General features: G+C 42.6%; 1 protein-coding gene across 3 annotated transcripts in view; it reads right to left on the bottom strand.

Moving 5' to 3' along the window:
- The window catches only part of fam163a (family with sequence similarity 163 member A), a 28,880-nt gene extending 15,834 nt beyond the window's left edge, over positions 1 to 13,046 (bottom strand). For 2 of the 3 annotated variants that reach the window (XM_020048922.2, XM_010871392.3), the window contains exon 1: positions 12,545 to 12,831. The gene's annotated coding sequence lies outside the window, so the exon portion shown is untranslated. Of the gene's footprint in view, positions 1 to 12,544; positions 12,832 to 12,974 lie in introns of those variants that run through there. The other variant, XM_020048920.2, reaches the window with a different exon arrangement.
- Between the last annotated feature and the right edge of the window lie 492 nt (positions 13,047 to 13,538).

The raw sequence follows: 13,538 nt of genomic DNA on the forward strand, positions 1-13,538 counted from the left end.
CTTACACCACAGAGTTCCTAAGAATTCGTTATATTTCTAATTCTATGGTTAACACTTAAAGCAATTACCTTCATAAAGAGCCATGGAGACCATCTGCAGTTTAATAAACTGTCTTTTCTGAAGCCAACTATCCACTCCAGTTGATCCGGTTCATTTTATGTAATTGTTAATCTCATAGAGGTCTTGGTGCAGAGAGAGGACGACAAAGACAGGGACAGGAGAGGAGAAAAGAAGGGGGAGAGATGGAGGGGACATTCAAATGGATAACACATTGAAGGTTATGTCTGCTTCCCAAATGATTCTTTATACCGTGTGTAGTGTGCATTCTTGACCAGTGCCTAGAAGGTCAAGGGTAGTGCACTTCATCAAGAAAAAACTGTGATTTGGGATGCTGTCTTAAGACCACAGTCCAGTGCAGGCTGTGATGCAGACACATCTCTGCCATTCAGCATCTCAGGTTTTCATCTAAACATCATGTTGGATGGTGGGTGTGTTTCACCCCAATAAGATGATAACAGCACTCTAAAAGACTCTATAAATGCAATCCACATTAATTATGTGCAAACTGGTTTTAAAGCACAACCTCCAGATCAGACTGACGAATAAGAAATTTGACTGCGATTGTCTGTGGACATTAACACGTCACAGTTCTGTGGAAATTGATGCACGCATTCACACTATCACAAATACACCCTGTGTCTCGCATACCCCGGGCTCCAGTCACAGACAGACTCAGCTACAGGCTCATACTTTCTGTCCCACAAGGATGTCATCAGCAGCCCCACGTTCTGTAGAGTCTCAATGCCCACCTGACATCTACATCACTAAGAATACATCAGGTTCAACTGTCTAGGTTCAAATACAACAGGTTTAAATACATCAGGTTCAAATACACCAGGTTCAAATACTCCAGGTTCAAATATACCAGGTACAAATACACCAGGTTCAAATACATCAGGTTCACATACTCCATATTCAAATACACCAGGTTCAAATACATCAGGTTCAACTACACCAAGTTCAACTGTCCAGGTTCAAATACACCAGGTTCAAATACACCAGGTTCAACTACACCAGGTTCAACTACACCAAGTACAACTGTCCAGGTTAAACTGTCCGAGTTCAAATACATCAGGTTCAACTGTCAAGGTTCAAATACTCAAGCAGGTTCAAACAGACCAGGTTCAATAACCAAGGTTCAAATACACCAGGTTCAACTGTCAAAATGTGCTTGTGCATCAGGAGTTTTTATCTTGTTTTGCCAGTAAATGACAGTCATTTAATTAGTCCAGTCAGCCCAAATGAAAATGATTGGTAATTATCCATCTAGTTGAGTTTGTAGTAACAAGGCTACATGCCCTGGGGATGTTGGAGGTGGCTTGATGTGCTGAACATGGTCTCATTTGTCTCTCTTAGTCCTGTTGCTGAGCTTCACAGGGAATGAAACTGTCCAGGCGGCAGGATTCTTTGGGCGCGTTTTACGTGCACCGTCTGCCTGCCCTTTGCATGCTGTAGGATCTGACTGTGACCAGCGGGGGATGGGGTCAGCAATGACCTCGCCAACTTGCGTTCCTGCCCTGGAGTCACCCCAGATGTCGACAGAGGGCAGTCAATTGGTGACCCTTTCTGCAAGACTGCGCAATGTGCATTGCAGTTCACCTCTGCAGTGAAAAGACACACGCCACGGACAAGGTGAGAATGGGCTCTGCGATTGATGTGTAAAGCCGGATCAGGTTTGACTGGGCTTTCTTTTCAGCTGCCACAACTGGTATATCAGCTGGTGTGGCTTTTTGGTGGTCACCGTGAGGTAGTCCTCCCATCTGAGAAGGAGATGGTTGGACCCTAAAATCTGAGCCCTCAATGGGGAGAGGTGAGCTGTGTTTCCTGCAGTCAGCTAACACCTCCTCACCTTTGTCTGTATAAAGTTTCAGATAATTTTGACTGGACCAGTCCACCAGCTGGTTAACGTCCCTGGTATATGGACTAACCAGAGTGGTGTCATCTGCAAACCTGAGTAGCTTGAGACATACATAATTGGAGCTACAGTGGTTGGTGTAGAGCAAAACCTTGTCCCCAGGCTATTGATCCTGGAACAATAATTATTCTAAGTTGACCTTTACAAAGGGACCTTATCATTCTGTGGCAGAAAGAAGTGTTTGTAATCTTTTGATTGGACCTAGTCAACATACCACACAGTATGGTTTCAAATTAAGTGTTATTTCCGATTAGTTTGAACAAGTAAACAAACACTTTGATCACATCCAGTAAAAAAAGATGCTACCAGCTAATAGTCTACAACATACAGTCATTTTTATGAAGCAACAACAGCCTTGTTAAGAAGTCAGTTCAGTTTCCACAAAGCTCAGCTGTCACACAACAATGTTACAAGGTAGCATTAGGTGCTTGGGTGAACATGACATGAGGGGGAGATGAATGTGATTACAGTGTTCCACCAGACTTTCCATGAATTTGGGAGGAAATGTATGGGAACAAGTTTAGGTGAGGAATGCTTATCTATCTTAACCAAGAAGAACTTCCTCTTGGAAGAGGATACATCCACTGGCCAACAACTATGATTGAGCTTGCAGGGCCCTGACTTGAGTTAAACATGGCAAAGTAACCTGGTCAGACAACCTGGTCAGACATGGTCAGACATGGTCACCACCACACACGACGCCCCTGGGCATTATCGGCAATAACGCAGCTGTACTGTGAAGAGGAATCTTCAGAAGCCACTAAACAATTACCACTGAATACTACCACTGAATACTACCACCGAATGCTACCACTAAATGATGCCACCGAATACAAACACTGTGAATACTACCACTGAATACTACTGTAACAGCATGATGAAGCTTACTTAAAATGCTAAGTACGTGAACAGCAGAAACAAACAACTAACGATTATGACGACCCCTCTTGCTGGGAGATAGAAATGTAGAGGTGATTACTGCAGCGGGAGCATCCTGAGGCTGTGTCCCTGTGGTGTATCTCCGTGACTGAGCTCTCCTCACAGACCAAGCAGGCACAGTGGATGACATTACCCCCACGCAGAAGTTAGCAGGGGGGGGGGGCTGGAACACAGCAGATAGTCAGAACTATTTTGGATGTCTCTGTGAATGCCAAGTATGCCCATTGGAGAAGAAAACCGCAGTGTAATGATTAGTGGATAGTAAAGCAGCAAACGATTCACACAGTCTTACTAACCGGATCTTTGTGAATTGGCATATATCCTCCATCTACGGGAACACCCAGAGTTATTTATCATAGGTCTTTTCTAATTGTCTGTCTCCCCACCTTGAGCACTAATTCCAAAAACATACCTGCCAATATTAACATGAAGACTGTAACATAAAATGTACCTCATCCTTGGTGGCAGTAAAAAACAAACAGAGAAACCAGAGCCGTTGAGCGTCTCTACCATGCTCTGGCCATCACCGTGCCATCAGCATGCTGTGACAATGGAAGGAGGTTAGGGCGTGGCATCCATCCCCTTGGAGAGACATGTGTCTGACACGCCACAGAATGGAGCCCTGCCTTCTGTCAGGCCTCCAGCAAGAAGGACGTCTGGGAGCTGATACGCAGTTGCACTCTGGCTTTCTCCCTCTCACACACGCACACACTTATGCCGCTTTTCATTTGCTCCATTTCTTTTCCGCTCCCTCTTCTCTGTGGCTACAGTAACGCATCTTTGACTGTCAGTCAAACCTAAACTCTTTCAGCTCATTTTATTTATATTTCCCACGGGACATTTGTGGTTTGGTATTCAGCATAAAAATGTACACCAAGATCTTGCACAGCAAAGTAAATCTGATTGACATAGGTTATGCCCTTCCCTTCCAGCTAACCACCATTACATGGGCAAACTGGGACAAGATATTGCCCCTGGCATTTCAAACAAAACAGACCATTTGTTTCCCTAACACGCCCCTTGACGGCATTTTCGTTTTGCATAAAAAGCGAACAAAATGGAAGATGATCACTTCAGTAACCATTCAAATTGAATTCTCTGCTTTCTATTCCAACATTCATATCAAAGCTGTACTTCTGCAGTGCAGAATGAACAGGGCACCGGGGACTGGATTCAATCAAACCCACGTTGCAGTATTTACACCATGGTTCTTCTTCCCAAGGTTGAATGAACTCACAGACTGGTTTTCAACCGCCTCCCGAGGAACCCCAGTCATTCCATATAGTAGATGCATTTATAGCCTGCATCACCTGAATCAACTTCAATCAGCTCATTATCAAACCCTTGTCTACTTGATTGAGGTGAGGTAGTTCAGGGCTACAACCAAAAGGACGCCTGGGGGTGTCCCACGAGGAGATCTTAGGAACACTGGTCTTGGTAACCATCTAATAAAGCTTCTACCAGTATTACGCCCCTCTCAGGTGGTCATTTCAATTTGAATAACTTTTCAGAACAATGTGTAGGCTTGGGCACAGCGTAAAGGAATACACTGAAAAACGTCAGGTTTCAACTTAACCCAGACATTGTCTTGTTACAGGCACTAGTGTTCCAACGTTGCCTCAAACAGCTGACCGGAGCCTGTTACGAACGAACAGTTTCATCTGTCAGTGCCAAGCTGAAATCCACTTCCCCATGTGACATCCCGCTAAATCTTTGAGTGGGCACAGGGAACACACGATAACATGGGAGCCTCCAAGCCTTGCCACTGTATGGAACGCCCAGTGTTGGAATCGCACATTCAAAAACACAACCCAAATGGATTCATGGTCACAGAGTTAATGTAATTTATGTAATTCGGTTATCAGGAGCTACACTAGGCTTTCCTCCTTGCATGTTCCCTCTGACTGCTTTGTGCCACAACATATTTAAATGAATGGAGCAAAGAGGGGGATGAGCCTGCGACTCCATTAACAAGGGGTTGACTCTATTGCATGTGGATGAGCCGACACACACTGTATATCACGATGTCAATACGTCTACCTCATTCGTACTGTATATCATGATGTCAATACGCCTACCTCATTTGTACTGTATATGATGATGTCAATATGTCTACCTCATTCGTACTGTATATCATGATGTCAATACGTCCACCTCATTCATACTGTATATCATGAAGTCAATACATCTACCTCATTCGTACTGTATATCATGATGTCAATACGTCCACCTCATTCGTACTGTATATCATGATGTCAATAGGTCTACCTCATTCATACTGTATATCATGATGTCAATACGTCAACCTCATTCGTACTGTATATCATGATGTCAATACGTCCACCTCATTCATACTGTATATCATGAAGTCAATACATCTACCTCATTCGTACTGTATATCATGATGTCAATACATCTACCTCATTCGTACTGTATATCATGATGTCAATACGTCCACCTCATTCATACTGTATATCATGAAGTCAATACGTCAACCTCATTCGTACTGTATATCATGATGTCAATACGTCCACCTCATTCGTACTGTATATCATGATGTCAATAGGTCTACCTCATTCATACTGTATATCATGATGTCAATATGTCAACCTCATTCGTACTGTATATCATGATGTCAATAGGTCTACCTCATTCGTACTGTATTTCATGATGTCAATAGGTCGCCCTCATTCGTACTGTATATCATGATGTTGTGGAATCTGAGCATTAACAATTACAATATGAATGTACGTTTCATTGGAAGTAAATGTGCCTAGATAATGAGAACAACTGAAACATCTCTGTTTAGATTATCTCTCTGTAGGTTGCACTCTACTAACCCCAGGAATGTTACATTGAGCATCTGGCATGGGGGTTGACTTCTAGAAACATGATCTGTGCTAGGTAGAAAGTGTATATGTTAGCTTGTAACCAACATTACAATGAGAAGAGAATGGAACGTTCACCGAATGACATCTGTGCTGCAATTTTGAGCGAACTTCTCCCTCGATTTGATACCAGTTCTACATTATTTGACCACTATACGAAACCGCCAATTTCTAACAATGTCAATACGTCCACCTCATTCGTACTGTATATCATGATGTCAATACGTCCACCTCATTCGTATTGTATATCATGATGTAAATACGTCTACCTCATTCGTACTGTATATCATGATGTCAATACGTCTACCTCATTCGTACTGTATATCATGATGTAAATACATCTACCTCATTCGTACTGTATATCATGATGTAAATACGTCTACCTCATTCGTACTGTATATCATGATGTAAATAACCCTACCTGACTTACACTGTATATCATATATCATTAAAGATATTCTTTAAGAATCTATTCATTAATAGCAATAATTTATAGGTCTATAGCAATAATTTATAGGTCGGAAATGGTATTAAGCAATTCCACTTTTAACAAGATCTACTTAGTTTAAAGGACATCCAAAAACCTATTTTATATTGATTGCGCTGAACAGGATTATGGGCACGTAGCCACAAAGCTATAGAGCATTGGACAGACATTTACATGGCTACTGGCCAACATCTATTATTTCAGTTTAACAACTAGATTTTCTCGTGGCCAATTAGGTGCAGAATGGGAAGAACTATGTCACTCCACCCTGGATTAGAGCAGTGGCTCAATGAAGCACTATATTCGTGTAATTGAGATGCAGAGTTGATGGTCAAAATATCACAGAGTTCCTCAGGGTGTGTGGAGAGAGAGCATCCGTCTCCATCGCCTTCCCATTTCAAACTCCAGCTGAGTCAGAGCGTGCAGACGAGTCAGTGCGGAGAGATTTATAACATCTACAGAATATGCTTCCATGTAAAATGATTCTGTACTGTTCCAGATCCAGATTAGTTGGGTTGTAATGTTGATTCCACACTGCTGTGTGCTAGCCTAGTGCTGAGCTCTGCTTGTTGCTCCCATATACAGATTTTTGGTCATATGTATCTGTTCCAGCTCGGTTCACTGCTGCTTCGCTCAGCTCTTTAATGTTCAGCTCTTTACAGGCTCTGGCTTGGATTCAATAAATCAAGGAAAAAAGACTGCAGAGGGGGTTCCGTCAGAATGTTTAGGTTTACAGTATATGCTAGTGGCCTAATACCAAATGTCACACTTGACAGCACACACCTTTAGAGACAAAAAAAAAGAAGTACAAGCAATATGGTAATAGTCCACACAGATTTTCTTGCAAGGCAGATCTATTACTACACTGCATAGACCTGTTAAATCCCCAGGTGGGCATAGGTCTTGTCTAGGGGTCTAATAGAGATTGGACTGGTCTGTTCTGGTTAGCTCCACATGTGTAAACACACATTATTCACAACCTCTTGTATGAATAGCTTCAATTGGCACCCAGAATACTATGTTTTACTCTATTGTTATTAACGATTCTAATAGTTCTGACGGGAAAGGTCCCAATTTCAGCTGATGATTATAAACATCAAAACAATTGTTTTCCTATCTGGGCTCTGCATAGTATTCTGGGTTCAGGCTTGGTCCATATTGGGCCTGGTCTGTTAAGTCAGTGCAGACAGCTTCAGATGTCAGGCCCAGTCCAGGCAGCCGAGCCCTTAGCAAAAGCCAGAGAACAGCCTCGTTGACATCTCACTCCAAAGAGACCCAAGGAAGAGGACTGCTCTGAAAACATGACTCAATGAGGCTCCATGAGATGGACATGCTCACAGCAGACATCCTGGCAGGCAGAAATGTTCTACACACAAAGCACAACATGGTTGCCAAACCAGAAACACATGCATGTGTAATCAGGATGAGTATCTTAAATTAACTTAAAAGGTTCACCATTAATTAGGGCGTGATTTCATCTGGAGCACTTTCAGTTTCATGTCCTCACCCGAACTACATTTAAATGCAGCGTTCCTGCCGTGTATAGGCTGAGTCAGAAATTAGATGTACTATCTCCTTCAAAGCCAAGGTCATCTAAAGAGTAGCCGCGGCCATGCAGCAGCATGGCAGGATCAGAGGTGCAACGGTGTTATCGGGAGGATGGGCACGAGGCACAGCCTACGTCCCATGAACACGAGAGTGTAGTGACCAGGTTAATATTAGCATATTAGAACCTTAGCAAGGTTACCTTACCAACAGCTAGTATATTAGGGCACAACCAGCCTGAACCTACGGTAAAGAATGGATCGTTCTGTGGACAGCATGAAATAGAGCTTGAATAGGATTTTGTTAATCAGTTGTCATTAAATCAGGAATCACACATAGGAAGCTATTCTCTACCCAAACATCGGTTTGCTTCCAGATGATGTGTCATGAGCTGCTCACAATTATCAGGCAAGGGTTGTCTTACTGTAGAAAAGGAAAAAACAGCATCTGTGTCACCAGGCAGAAATGGTAGTTATGCTAGTGTTAGCTCCCAGGCCCAGCCCCTGCAGCTGGACAACATTCTCATGAACTGCCCCGACCTGGAATCAATTGGGACACTTCACTATCACTCAACACGTTCACTAAAATAGTAATGAGCTCTAAACCCACCAGCTGTCACCTAATTCCAACTGAACTTATCAAGGAGCTCCTTCCTGTGCTTGGTCCACCTATGTTGAACATGAAACATCCTTCCCTATTTTCTGGATGTGTACATGATTCACTAAAAGTGGCAGAAATAAAACCTCATTTAAATTTTTTTTTTAAGAATTGTCGGCCAATATCGAACCTCTCGTTTCCCAGCTACTCAATTCCTTCCTGAAGACAAATAATATTTACAAAATGCTCCAGTCTGATTTCAGACACTGACCCTGCCCTCATCAGACAAAGGTTCTGCATCTGTTGGATCACTTCTTGACCTTGGTTTGGCCTTCGACAACACCCCTCGCTCCCTTCTTTTGGAGAGATTGGAAGCCCATATAGGACTACACGGAAACATTCTTGCAATGTTTAAATCCTGTACATCAGAAAGATAGCCATTTTTTGTGGGTGGATGGCCTGTCCTCGTACAAATAAAACGTACGTTTAGGTATTCCTCAAGGCTTGATTTTGGGACCACTATTGTTTTCACTATATTTGCTTGACTATATTTCAAGAGTGGCCTTTTTCAGTCTTGGGAACTTCTATCAAAAATGTTTGCAGAAGAATAAATCCATGCTGTTGTTACTTCAAGATAAGACTAAGCAAAGACAATTCACTTAAATGAGTGCCCAACACAGCTGCTAGAATCTTAACTAGAATTAAACAAATTGGTCACATTACCCCAGGATTAGCTTTGTTACACTGGCTGCCTGTTAAGTCTAGGCCTGATATTAAGGTTTTACTGTTAACCTACAAAGCATTGCATGGACTTGAGCCTACTTACCTGTCTGAATTGGTTCCAGCCATACATACGCTAAGATCACAAGATGCAGGCCTTCTCCATCCACCTAGAATTTCTAAACAGCTGGAGGCAGTGCTTTCTCCCACAGAGTTCCGCTACTATGGAAAGATCTGCTGATAAAGGTGAGAGACACACTGTCTCAACCTTTAAGTGTCTACTAAAGCCTCCTCTCTTCCCCAAGGTCTGTAATTATGTGCAGTCTGACCCAGGGGTGTGAACAGAAAGGCACTGGATTTGGTCTGACGCCTGGCAAAGTGGGAGGAGTTACTTCCTGCCTGGTTGATCCTGCCTGGTATTACCTTAGTAGATCATCCCCATCGTCATCTATCTTGTTATGAAGCGGACTCGTATTCTGTTGGAAGACTCTGGACACAGCCCACATGCATGTATTGCCCTGCTTAACATCCGAACATGCCAAAACATTGACGTGGCCAAGCAATGTATGTACTCCCACTATCTGGCCACCCCTCATAGCCTAGTTCCCCTCTAGGTTTCTTGCTAAGTTTCAACCCTACTAGGTAGTTTTTCCTAGCCACAGTGCATAAACTCTGTTGTTGGATGCTCTTTGGGGTTTCAGGCTGGGTACCGGGAAAAGCACTATGACAACTGCAAATGGAAACAGGGCTTAATAAAATACATTTGATTGGTTCAAACATCCAGCGCAGCTGCGATGAGGAAAGCAGATGGTTGCAAGGTGGGTCTTAGCAACAAAACTGGAGAGTAGTCAATGAGTCCTCCTATCTAGACGAAACTGCTCAAAAGTGACATTTTAGCATTAAGGAACAACTCCCAGGTACAACAGGTTGAAGAACCAGACAGGCCATAGTCAGTGTGGTGCCAAGCCAGCCCCCAGCCCCCGCTCTGCTTCAAGCAGGCCTCCAACCGCGGCCAGACTGGCTTCTTTCACCTTGGCATGTCTTGAATGCCCTGCACTGATCCACCCACACTACATCACAGAACGGCGTGTTGCGTTCTCCAAACCCCGAACACTGACAGTCAAATGTAAAAAAAATACAAAAAAATATTGATCGTTAAATATTATGCTTTACAAATTATTGAAAAAGACGAAATCCTGTGTGTTCTACATGGGCCCCTTTCTCTTTGAGAGTTTGATTGATTGGACAGACCGTGCATAATCTTCTGTAATACTTGCTTATTATTCACCCCCAGATCCAAGCAGCCCTCCAGTGATGTATAATAAGGAATTGTTAATAGTCCAATTACTTCCAAACTGACAAAGACACTATGTGGTTTGATCTTGGGCTTTGGGTCTTGTGTACTCCTCCTCAGCATTCAAGGTCTCTCTCTTTCTGGCTCAATCCCAAATCAACCCCTAAGCAGCTGAGAGCTGAGAAAATTTGATTGGTATAAGTAACATGTTGGATCTTACCCCCAGCCTATCCGGGGGCAAGTTGGAGTTATTTCCGGATTGCCTACAATTGTCAAACCCTCTCGGCTCCCAAACAGTGCATATGGTGTAGGGCTTAGGAGTTATTTGGGGACTGGGGCTATATCTCCCCCTCTTAGATAATCACATTCATCTTTTGAAAGAGTCACCTTTAACATTGCACTTGGAAACACCCATATAACTTGTTTCAATAATTCAAATATATCATTCCAGCAAACAATTTTTTTCCACATCGCAGTGTAGTTTTATCTACATTTAGAAAAGCACTCACCTCTCCCTGTTCTGTGAGGAAATACATGGCAATGTCAGATGATGATATGGAAACATGACTAAAAGTAGAGGAGAAATGGTGCTTCATTTTCGGGTTTTAATAGCGAGCCCATACCTATCCAAAAGGGGACACTAACTTTTATTCTTTCCTTAGACAAAACTTAGTTTAAAAAAAATTGCATTTCTAACCAGAGCAACCAAGCCGAGAAAGTTCTCCCACTTGGTTTCTAAATATGACAAAGGTCACGCATAATATTAGTCGATAGTTCTGGACTAATAGAACTTCCTCCTCTTCTGAAGATTCTTTAACACAACAATCCTCTTTCTTCACTTGAAGTGCTGTATGTATTTTTAATTATCACAGAGATCTGAGAACATAACATGCTTAGGAGATTTCTCAATAGGAGGGATATTAAACTTTTATAACACGAGAAGCTTATGCAATGAACATGGAGGAGAGTAGTGGAGTACAAAGTAATATTTTCTACTGTGAAACATTAGGATCTAATTACTCAGAGCCTCAACATATTTCTCAATCAGAAGTTTCCACATGGTTAAATACTGAATGGTCAGGTTATTGTCCGAAATCTAAACACTGACCTAGAACCTACTGGAAAATCTCAGTTCCAAAATAGACGGTTTACATTTTCATAGATTCCTTACTTCAAACATAGGCTGTGAATCATCAGAAGCCTCTGTGCCTCCACTATGACACGTCCACTCTCTGGCGTGGCTGTGATATTTTGATCTCATATACGGCTGGCCGAGGAGGCCCATAGACAACATTACAGAGTCTCATGGGAAATCAGTCCATTGCAGCATTGCCTCAGCTGGTGGTGAAAGAATTAGGGAGAGATGGTAAGATCAGAGAGAGGCCAGGACAGACGACCTTATCCATCATATTGTTAATCAGTTGTCTTTTCCCCTGCTTTGTGAACATGGGTCAGTGGGCTCACCATCCTGCAGAACCATCAATTCATTTTGCTCTGTGTGTGTGTGTGTGTGTGTGTGTGTCTTTGAGAGAGAGAGAACAAAACTGGTTTCCTCTCAATGTGTTGGAAACAGCAGTGTCCTCAACAAACATAACCTTGTTTTTATTTTTAGCGGAAGAATAAGTCAGTTTTGTTTACACTTCGGTATGCATTAGTTAACATAAATACTCAGTTGGATTGTGAGGTACGGAGATTAAATGGAAGCCTAAAAAATGTAGTTCTGTTTATTCCCAACTACTTTCTACTATCAGACAATTCTATGCACCTCAGAACATCAGCCACTACTGAAACATATGAAAGTCGGATTTCACTTCAAACAACTGCAGAAAAAGACTAAAGAGAGCCACGTCGTTTAATCCAGCTGAAGTGACATCTTCTCGACATGCCGCATGGATAATTTTTCATACAGCGCTTACAGACATGTGAACGGAATCAAATCAACCGCAACCCCGTACATAAAAAAAGAGGTCCAACCTGAAAAAAACATGTATATTTACCTGAGCAAGTGTGCATGTTCTAATGCGTACCCCAGATTTTGCATCAACCGATAATTGAGCCCACGTCACAAAACATACTGTGAACTGACTGGATGTACTTACTTGTTCCGCGCTGTGGTTATTACATTGTTTTCTCAACTTCCAGTATTCCTCTTCAGTTTTATAACGCCAAAGGCCAGCCAAAATGATACTGCATTTTGAGAGGCGAAAACAGGAGTCCGTAAAAGGAAAGTGCAATTTAATACGCTACGAAATGATACGGAGTCAGACGTTATCCGAAGAGTAGCCTGTGCGGTGTCTCTGAACGCGTCGTAGTGACGGATAGGCTATGTTCGAGGTCAGAGTATAGGAAAAGCCATTATCATCCGTTGAGGAAGAGGTATCGTCACGACCAGCATGCCCACGAAAAGGGTATGGAACACATGCACCCCTTCAGTCTTGTGGTGTAAAGCTAGTCGGTGCGCATCAAATTATTGTTTGGACAGAATTATAGGACTTGCAATATTGTGTGCTTATTTTCACTTGCACAAACCTCTTGTCTTCTCGGCGCAAAACCCCCAGTAATCCAAAAGGTGGAAATGCAGACATTCAGTCCAACAAGTTGGTAGTGGATTAGTGAATCGGTTGTTTGGTTAGAGGGATTGAATGCGCAATGCTTCTTTGACCAGCAAGCCCATAGATTTGCAAGGAAAATAATACTCGTCATAAATTGACCGTAAAATTGTGAAGCGTCTTAACCCCTAGAGGCCTACGATGTTATGCTGAAATTACGTCCCTTGCACGGATGCTGCCCTCAACATATAACTACAGCAGGTCTTGATGCCTTATCCAGTAATGAAGTTGCAAGATAATTGCTTTGAAAATAAAGTAGCGCAAGTAGTGTTAATTAGGAAAAGACAGCATTCTTATTACTGATTTGCCGTCACCTGCTCAAATTACCTAAATCTACTGTCAAAATAAAGCCAACGCAACTACTGACAGAGCTATAAGCCCTCTTCATTTAAATCCGGAGTGGGTGTCGTAGTGACGAGACCGCGGGGCTGCTGTCCAAAGTCCTGGACAGCCCACCATTAAACAGTGCAATGGACGATACCCT

Source organism: Esox lucius, chromosome 8, assembly GCF_011004845.1.
Source record: "Esox lucius isolate fEsoLuc1 chromosome 8, fEsoLuc1.pri, whole genome shotgun sequence".
NCBI classification, from domain to species: Eukaryota; Metazoa; Chordata; class Actinopteri; order Esociformes; family Esocidae; genus Esox; species Esox lucius.